This window comes from Athene cunicularia (assembly GCF_003259725.1).
Source record: "Athene cunicularia isolate RWA chromosome 2 unlocalized genomic scaffold, athCun1 chr2_part1, whole genome shotgun sequence".
In the NCBI taxonomy this organism is placed as follows: Eukaryota; Metazoa; Chordata; class Aves; order Strigiformes; family Strigidae; genus Athene; species Athene cunicularia.
In genome coordinates, this window is record NW_020799095.1 from 33,855,149 (window position 1) to 33,866,114 (window position 10,966).

Sequence of the window (10,966 nt, forward strand, 5' to 3'; positions counted from 1 at the left end):
GGCAGCGACGCCGCGGCGCTTCCGCCCGCGGCAGGAAGTGACGCGAGACGCCGGGATCGCGCCGCGGGGCGGGGCCGGGGCCGGGTTTGGCGGGACCGCTGTGTTCCCGGAGCGCCTTCCGCGGCCGCGCCCACCGGCAGCCTCCGCCAGCAGGTGCTGAGCAGGCCGCCTCGGGAACAGAGCCTCGTGTCTGGGTCGCCCTCGAAAACCTCCCCGGAGGGAGCAGAACCGCCCGTCTCCCGAGAGGCAGAACGCTTTCCAGCTGTCCCTCCTGTTTGCTACCAGGAGACTGCTGCTCCACAATAACCCCGCTCCCTTCTAGATGTTTTTCTCATTCAAACACGCATTAACGTACTTAAGTAACCGCTTCGCCGCCTTCACCCAACCTCCTCACTGGTATGAGCATCTGGCTAACTCAAGACTTCCCATTTAAGCTGAAAGTGCTGTTAAATTGAAAATTTAAGTAGCTAGATGCTCACCAGAGGGTAATTACCTGAGGAGGGTTCGTGCACTCCGGTATTGGCAGCTCAAGAAACATTTTCCCTACATCACGGCATGTTTCAGAGAATACTGCATATAATGTGGCACCCAAAGGCAACGATTCCCACCACACATGGTCATCACAAACTTCATCCACCTCTCCCTCTTCCAGTTTGTTTAAAAACAGAGGTGAGAAGATTAGATGAGTTTTTTAAGCTACGTGAGAATGAGAAGAAAATGTGGAGGAAATACCGAATAGCAACTAAGGTGCTGGAGGTAGAAGAAAAAATGTCAGGCAGTTTAGAAGAAGGTGATGTCAAACATGAGTATAAGCCACTATGAGTGGCCTGTTTGCTTCCACTGTAATAACAAGCTTATGCTTTGACATTCTAGTTTTCACATGGTTAGGAGGCAATAGTGTGTTGACCGAAAGCTATGCATCATTTTCTCATAACTGTCCCTTGATAGAAGTCCATTAGGAAAGTATGGGCTAGCTGGAAAAACTATGAAGTTATTAATCAGTGTTTGAATAGTGCTCTTTGACCTCAATAGTCAGCATTTACACTAGAAATCGCTTCAACTTTGCTTGAACTCAGGTTATACCTAGAGAGATGGCAAACATGTCAAACATCAACACAGCACGACTCTAAAAATACAGAAGCAAAGCAATGACTTATCTAACAGAAACTGTAAGGATTTTTAAACTAGATGATTGCTTCTAATAAAGTTGAATTTTGCTAGGATTAACACCTATGTCTGTTCAATGTGATACATAATTTTTATGGACCAGATTACAGGGTCGGTTTCTTTTATCCAAAAGAATAAATCACCATTTGTAGTATTTGGAGTGATTAGCATGGATAAAAACATTTCAACTTCTGTGGTTCCACAGAAGTGTCAGGGATTCATATGGCTTATAGAAAAAATGTGCTTTTATTTTCAAGAAGGAAAATTTTATTAATTGCACCTTTTCTGCAAGCTCTGGGTGCTATCTCATCTAATCCACAGAAGAAATATGAAAGTGAACAAGCTGCCAAGCTAAACCGAAATGCTAGATTTATTCTCTTCCTTGAGCTCCAGCTGAAAAAGGGATAAAACTGTGATCTCTTTATGTTAGTGAAACTTAACTGGCAAGAAATTTAAGAAGTTAGATATGCTACGGGAGATAAATCATAAATACTTTCATGAATGTTACTTAATGTAAACTGGGAGATTTCATTATTAAATCACATGTGCTGACTAATAGTTTTAAACTGATACTTGTAACTCAGATATTCTTCTCAAACATTTCCTTTCAGTTAGAAAAATGGTAAGGGTAATTGAGTGAAAGGCAGAAATTATTACTTGGCTTAAAAAGACCATTTGTAAAACCTGTCTTTTACTTTTAGATCATCTTTCAACAACAATAATATAGACAAGAGTGCATTTTGGTTTGGGAAAAAGTCTAATTTTCCATTGGAAATAGAGAAAAAGTTTATTAACATAGGCTGTAGCATGGTGTGGCAAAGTGCTAAAAAATTATGTCAAAGTTTTTATGACATGTAGGAATCAGATTACAGATTAAGACAACTCATTTTCTTAATCCTCTATGTTGTTTCCATGCATATGAAAGGAGCAAATTGTATCCAATAGAGGGTCTGATCAGAAGATTCACATTTAAATTACTGATCAGATTCATGTATATTTATGAACACTGAAAAAATCAACACTCTGTTTATGATATATTTCATCCTGTGTTGGTTGTTTTCTTATCTTTGATTACAGTCTGGTCTATTCTAACTACTATCTTTATGTTAAGTAGCTAGATGCTTCACACCCTAATTACCTACTGCAGTCATAATAATCTTGTTTGTTTAGAAATGTCTTTGCAGTCTAGCCTGGGCAAGGCCAGCTATTGATTCAAGATAATAATCAAAAGTTATTTGTTTATAGTCTTCATTCACCAAATTGCCTGAAATGGATTTTATGATATTTTAACGCAGTTAGGAGCTGCTGCAAATGGATTTGGAATGGTACTGGTGCTAAATCTTAAAGAATAGTATTTATGGCATAATAAACCACTGGTTTTAACTTCGCAAAAATTAGTTTAGTTGTAATCATTGAAAATGAGATCCTACTTGCCTCTGATTTGTGTCCTGTCTCTCCAGGAGCGTTGCTGTTTCACTGGCCAGGGCTTCTGCTCTCTGTGCAGGGAACATTGTGGCCCCACAAGTGAGAGACTGGGCCTCTGCATCAGCACCGCTCTCTCACCATGGCTTCCCACTCAGCTTAGACCTCTAAGGAACTGATGTTTACAGTTGCATATAACATCTTTTTAAAACAAGATACCCTTTTATTGCTTATCTAAACTACAGTATTTAGGGTCCATTATGTCAGCATGGAATAACAAAGCTTCTGTGTATGTTTGTGATGGGTCTGTTTGTCTTTTTGGCCTGGAAACGTTCAGTTTCAGGGACAGGATGGAACTGACAACGCACAATAAAGCTCCTCTCCCAGCTACCTCAGTTTTTTGCTTCAGATTTTAATTATGATCATTTTGCACATTCAGTCTCCTTTATCTGAAGTCATCAAGAGATAATGTCAGCTCATTAATTTCTGACTGAGTTTCCAAGGTAACCAGGTTCATGTGCTAATGGTTCTTGATATTTTTACTGACAACTCAAAACCTCTTAGTCCTGCATTTCAGAGAAACAATTTCCTAAATTAGAGTGGGTCACATACAAGGAGGACAATTAAAACCGTACACATTTCCTGGTTTTCCTCATTATCTGAGCCATGTTTGCTGATGTAAGAGAAGTACAGTATATCTATTTCATTCTCACTGGCTTTGTTGGAAAAAGTGAACAGATCTTCAGGCATATATATCCTTCTGCAAGTCTGATAAAGCAGCAGCAAACTTCATATGATAGAGTTGCTTTTTGTTTAATTACATTATTTTTTTGACAATTTGGAAGAAAACAGTGTAACAGCATTTTAAGAAGAGAGCTGTATTTGCAGGGGAAATGAATGACAGATCATAAACCCCCAGGAAACAGAGATAAATGGAACAAAGTAGGACAAGTTAAGATCAAACTCTTTACCAAGCTATCGCCCTACTGTTATCATTAAACCATAATGGTCCTCACACTCATAGGCCATCCTGATTTTACCATGCTGGTCCTAGTATTTTGTTACCAGGATCCTTTCATAAAATTATTTGCAATTATGTCATATTTGAAAGCCAAGGTCATGAGTCCGGACTAAATTTATTAATTGCCAGTTCGTATCCATTTCTTTTTGGCCAACACTGTCCTTTAACTTAATGAGTTCTTCTCACTCTCTAGTATTTCATCTGTGATGTATTTATAGAGATCCCTTCTCAACCTTCATTAGACAACGCAAGCCAAGAACAGTTAGTCTCCTCTTGTTAGACAGTCACCAGTGCCCTGATCATTTTAATTCCCCTTTGTTCATGTTCCAGTCAAAATTCTACATCCTTAAGCAATGTTGACCAGAAATGCATATGGTATTCCAGATGCAGTCTCACAAGTCCTACTTATTTTGGCTATGTTCTCACCTGCTGTGTTCTAGGATCCTGTTTGTCCTACATCACATCAGAAACTACAGTTATGCTGCAGTTGAATAGCATGTGTGGGTCTTTCTCCTGTCCTGCTGTTTTCCCACAGATGAGATTCCGCTAAGAACAGAAATACTGACCTGCGACCAGGTGGATGATCTTTGATTTTGCACTGTTAAGTTTCATCTAGTCATATAAACAATTTTGCCTCTAGTCTTCAAAAGATTCACATATGATGCTTCAGAAAAATCTTCGTTGTAAACATGCTGCTCAGCTGAGTCATTTGTGAAAGTCAAGTACACTAAGTGCCAGTGTAGAGTCAGTCCCAAGACTGCCCTTTGAGGAACTCCACTAGCAAGTTTCTTTCAGTGTAACAATTCCTTTAATTATCTTCAGTTGTCTCTCTCCTAGCCAGGCCCATCACCACCCTTTATTTCTAGTTCTAATCCCTATCTTCATTGGTTTGCTAATGCCTTGTACTATGCAATATCAGAAACTTTATTTAGATACATCAAGATTAGATATACTAAATTTCCTGTAGTAACTTTATATCAAATTCAGATAGACATGCATAAAAACCTCTGTTCAGTTGAAGGGCCCAGGTCTGATAGAGTAACCTGATTATATTTGGGAATTTTACTTGGAATTACTAATTGATTAATGCTTAATTTTCATAAAATTGTGCTTGCATATAAATCACACCTTGAAGAATGTTTATATTTCCATGTATAGGTAACATAACTCTTACAACTACTGCTTTTTTATAACAATTTTAAGGCTTCAATTACACTTGAATAAGTATTGAAACTCTCACATTGCTAAAATACTGAAAAATTTCTACAGATACTCAAAGCAGCAGGAACACTACTTTATATTTCAGGCTAACTAGAGTTAAGATTTTGTTCTGATTGGAGTTACCGGTATAAATCCATTAACTGGAGTGCAGCTATTTCTGACTATTTCCAGTGAAAATTAATTCAGATTTGGACTCATTGTTACAAATACTCTTTTAAATTATCTCTTGCTAGATTAGAACTTTGAAAATGTCAAATCAGAAGAATAATTCCATGTTGTATATTTAGGTATGATAAACTAGGTTAGGAAAGGTTTATTTACACAGAGTAGGACATCAGTCAGGATGAACTGATGTCATCCCTCCTTTCTAATGGCTCTACATGCATGCTTAATTCTCGTTAGACAGTGGAGTTAAATAGCTGTGATCTGACCTTGCTGTAACAGTTAGCTCTGTGCTACATAGATGGAAACAGAGCAGGTTTTTAATTGTGATGAGGTAAGGTCTCTCCCTACATTTCATCAGGGCTGGGACAGGACTTGCTGAGCTGGTTATGTAGCACATAACCACAGCCTTTTCCCACAGGAAGGACTCGGCAGTGGAACAACAAAGCTGGTTAATGTAATTATGTGCTATTCCATGACTCTCAAAACACGAACTATGAAACGTTGTTTTCTGCGACACTCACCTCTCTGTGTGAAGTGATGGTTTCTCCTTTTGCTGTTTACTGATGGCAGAAGGGTGGGGCAAGGTGTGCGTTGCAAGGTTGTGAAGGGTAGAGGGGATGATGCTTCCCATCCAACCAGTCTTGTTTCTAAAGCCTTTTGGTTGTGAGGCCACACATGGAAGTGCTGGCTACTTGCAACCTCACTGGAGAATTTTTTCACTTCAAGAATAGGCAGTTCTTTTCTAGCAGTTATTTTATGCTTACACCTTTAATCAATATTAATCTGTTAAAAATAATTCCTGTAATTGTGAGTGGCTACTTCCTGCTTCTGGTATTTCTGTATTGCTCACTTCCCCTACCTCCTTCTCAGTGTGTCCTTGTCAGAACCCTGTTCTGCTCTCAGTGTTAGCCAAAATACCTACTTTCCTCAACCCTAAATTTGCCATTAACCAACATGAAAGGGAACAAGATGACTCTATTTAATTTCCTATAACTGGAAACAAAATAGACACATTGCAAACACTCATATCTTGTATGGGTTATTAAAATAGAGAAGATAACTCTTTCTAAACGTCATACACATTATAAAGCTTGTCTACATCGTATTATTACCACATTTCTTTACAGAGGAAACAGCATTCTAGATACCCTTTTATCTGGTAGCATCTTGAGGCTCTATGCACAATGACCACCACAAATAGCATCTATACTTCTGAGTAGAAATGAGAGACCTGACCTGCGTCATCGCTCACATTTAGAGACTCAGTTAAGTGGGATACCACCCGAGACCTTGAGATATGAGCACATGTCTATATTTATCACCAACAGTCCTTTTTCCACAAACTCTTGCCACATGATGTCATAGTGTGGGCTACATCTCTCATGTCTAGTGCACCCATACAGTGAATAAGATTTTAATAAGATTTTAACGTGACAGTATAGCAGAAGCTGAAGACCAAATTGTGAGATAAAGCTCTCCAACAGCCGTTGTTTTATGCAGCACATTCACACCTCAGAAGTAAGTGTGGAGACACTTTCCTTTTTATGTTAGTGGCACTTTTAGGATTGAATGAAGTAGGTAGCCTAGTTAATACCACACTTAAGCCATCACAAAGCAGTTGGCATCAGAAGAAAAAAAAGGCTGGGAGTAGAGCAGAGTTTGTTCTTCTGGCAGTGCTGTTGGCTTATGATCTTTACAGGTTCATTAAATGTACCCTGAATAAGTTACCTGTAACTTGGTAATTTTATGAAAGCAGTGGTATGATATGATATGAGATGATATATGACCTATGATCACCTGCAGGCAGCAGAAGATAAAACTGATGATTCAGGAAGTTCCTTCTAGTTCCAGATTGTATGTATTTCTTCTCTGTAGTGGAAGATCCCTGATATATATTTGTATTTTCTATTATTTTTAAAATTTTGCCCCTGACACACCACTTCAAATTATTAATAAAAATTGAAAATTGAATTTTTCTTATGCACAAAGAGCTATTAATTCATTAAATACTTCAGCCAGAAATATTTTTGGCTGAAGGGCTGTTATGTTGGCATAAAAAAAGCAGTGGAAATGCTTATTTGGTGTCACTCAATACATCATGTAAGCTAACTTCTCCTCCCTTCTTCACTAACAAATGTTCCTGGTGATGTAATTAATTTGTTTCTTCTATGTCAATCATATATCTACTACACATTACAGTTAAAAGTAGTTCCACTCAGGCATCCAGCCTTACGTCAGTGAATACCACTGTTGTTCCACAGCTGTTTTTATGATCGTGGTTTGCCTTCTAAACAATCTAAAGAATTCCTGGAATGTGCAGCGTAACCAGTGATAACAGTCACAACAGGAGAAACTTTAACCAAGGAGATGTTTATGCTTTATTACTACAGAGATAGTTTTGAGACCTATTCTGTATTAGCAGAAGACAGTACATTACCCTATAACGAGTGAACCAGAAGCCTGGGAACGTTAATCTAGGGGATGGTGCAAGGCTTCTCTGTACTGTGTTCTCCTCACTTTCCAAGCCCCTCTAAGTGCCTGGGACACAACATGCAGCCAGGTGACAGAAGTGGCAAAAAGCCGGAATACTCCGGAAGCAATCAATCTGTATGTCGTGTTTTATCCAGGCCACACTAAAGCAAAGTTTCAAGAGCAGCTCTATATGTAGCTCAGAGGAACAGCAAAACCCTGCCTTCTGGTACCAAAAGGCTTTAAATGCACAATTGTGTCTCCCTAGCTTTTATAGATACCCTTGCATTGAAAACATTCAAATTCTTCCTTGAAATTTCTTTTTCAGAAGAACTGTATTCATAGCACTTTCCTCTCAGGAGTACATTCCGCTCAGGAGCAAAGCATGGTTTAGAAGATTATTGTTAAAGCCAGATGTCAGACATTAAGAAAATGACCTTTTTGGTAAATGCTGATTTCTGGTAACTCCTAGTATGAAAGCTGAAAACCAGCCATGAGATGCTTGTGCTGCAGCGGTTCAATGGCATTTCTGTCACTGATCATCCTGAGAGACCGGATTCCAGTCAGGCCAAGTACCTGTGACTAACTGGGTGCTCAGTTATGGAAATGTTGGTTACATTACATTGTCAGTATTTAATAACAACACAGGTAAAATACACCATGGTGAGCTCCTCTTTCCACTTACTTCACATGGGAGGTAATAAGTATGTTAAAAGGAGCATACTGTTAACAGTAAGACAGTGGTGTAAATGTTTGTTGTGTCTGTTACCTAGTAACAGATTTTGATTGTATTTTAACCTTATTAGCAAGCTTACTATGTGCATTTTAACTGAAAATATAGGAAAGACATTATATCTGTTTATGAATGAAAAGAGAATAAAAGAGTACCCTATCTGCTACCATTACCAAAACCTGCTGGCATATTTAGCATGTATTTCAGGATACTCTTTAGATTTTTGTTCAGAGATAAACAAGTTTTTCATCCAGAATATGCTGTAGTAGAGCATCAGGATACTAACATGATGGTAATTTGGGCATACATAATAAATTTGTTTCTGTCCTCAAATGAAGCACCATGAGCATTGTACCTCATTGTAAGTAACGATCAGAATTAGACAGCTGCCCATCCATTAATGTACCACTGCTCCAAATAAGCTATAGTTTTGGAGAAGCAGAACAGTCATTAGCAGGAGTTGCTGTAATATCCTAGAAGAAAGAAAATTGCAGTACTGAGTATTCAAAATGCAGCACTCACTTATGACAGAAGTGCTCTTATTCTGCTGGATCCATTTACTATTCTCTAACAGAAAGACCTGCCTCTCTCTCTCTCTCTCCTTGTTATCAGACTATTTAAGACTTTAAACCTACCATCCTGTAGTCAGCTCTGGCATTCACTGGCAGACAGAACAATTCACTAAGCAAAACCACAGAGGTACCTTTTTTAATCTAAAGAAAGCAGGCAGAAGGGCTGGTGAACATGAAGTAATGTACATCTTTATTACAGTAACAATGAACAAACTCACAATGAACAGCTACTGGCACTCTGAAAACCCCCTAGGAGGGGGCAACTTCCAGTGATTTTACACTGAATCACCGATGAATATGCTAGAACACATTTTAACGTGGAAATATACCTCGTCTACTTTTGACTGAGAAGTAAAATTTAACAGGAATCTTTCCTTTGCTCCAAGCCTTCAAGGACGGAAGATTTCAATTTACCACTATTTGATCAATATATTTTCCTCTCTAAGCAATTAGTCCAGAAATAGACTCACTGACTGATCTCACAAGCTATATTTAAAACGAAGTTCTGAACATTCTGAAATACAAGAGTCACTCTGTAATTTCAGAGCAGTTGTAGTATCTTACCCCCTGTAACAGGCTGCCAGAAATGCTCCTGGGTAATGCCCATCACCATTTGTTCTAAAGGTATCAACTTTCTGGCTGTAGCAGGTAAGTCAGGACATTTGGGCTTTGATTTCTATTTGATACACCACTTACATTTCAACTCTGGAGGCAGTAATTCTGGATATATATTGACTCTGTACATTTTTATTAAGAGGTTCCCAACAATGCATGGAATTAGCTGCCATATTTTATCCAGAATAAACTATCAGGTGGATGTGAAAACTATTCCCATAAAATATCCACAGGTTTTAGCATGAAGGATTCCAGCATTTTCTCTTCAATGTTCAAGTTAGCAGAGGAGATCAAAACATGTTTTCTGTGGAAACAGAATGAAATTCCATATTGTGTTGCTGGTAGCACTAGAATCAGCTGCAGAGATTGAAGATAGGAAATAGATCCCTGGACATGGATCCAAAAACCAACCAAGGCTCCAAAGAAACAATTATTTTCAACATTGCAGTCTGTTGCAAGTGATCATCTTAGTTATGTTTTTTTAATTAACATAAATGGAACAAGAAAATTTTTCAGGATATCCAAATAGAGGGTTTTTCTGTTTGCTTTTTTTTAAAAAAAAAGTTCTGCAATCTGTTTGGATTACTAAAGCTTTCCCAAAGATATATCAGACTGCAGGATGGAATTCAGAAAATTTTCTAAGTATGCCTTTGAAAATAATACAATTTTTCCCATCAATTTATCAATACCATTTTTTTTTCCATTTTGGTAGGAATAAATGTCTGTGTTAACATTTGATCATAGTGTAAACTGGTATTTCTTGGTCAGCATGCCGGTCAGAACATAATAAAATCCAGTGTGTACAAGTAACGTCATTGTTCATGGTCAAAGGGTTAGATATGACTTTATTTATACCACATCTAAGGCTAAAAGACATGGTTTAATTTTAAGATGCTACAGGCATTAATAAACCAATTATCAGTGATCTTCATGAGACCTATATTTTAAATCTGGTCTCTCCTGTTATTATGTGATGATTTATATCATACTTTTTATGTATGCATGCACTACATTTTCCAAAGTAGGACTGCAGGTGGACAAATAGCAGCTTGTGCCAGTGACTGTCAAAAAACTAATGAATGAATATTATTCCTACCCCAGCTGCAAATTATGAATCACGACACCGATTACACGTGGGCAGAAGCATCATTCCTCTTCAACAATAACATGGATACAACATAGCATGTCAGCGGCAGGTAGAACATCTCCGATAATTTACAGTTGATGGTCAAGCCTGAAAATCAAACCACTTGGCTGACAAATTGTCTCATGAGGAATTGCTTTCGCTACCTCCTGTGGCATTTCCCAGGTCGGCCCCTGAGAACACCCACTGCGGTGTTCCTCCCTTGGAAGCTTCCTCAACATCCCCCTTTATCAAAGGACTTCACAGTTAGCACCCAGCCCAGCGCAGCATAAGCTCGGTGCCGCCAGCGCGGCACGGGAGCGCAGGCGTTTCTCGCGAAACACTCGTCGCACCGAGGAGTTTCCATCAGCCTCCCCGCGCCTCCCTCCGGCACCGGCCGGCGCCCGCGACCCCGCCACAGCCTCGGCTACGGAGCGCGGCTTTCCCGGCATCGGCTC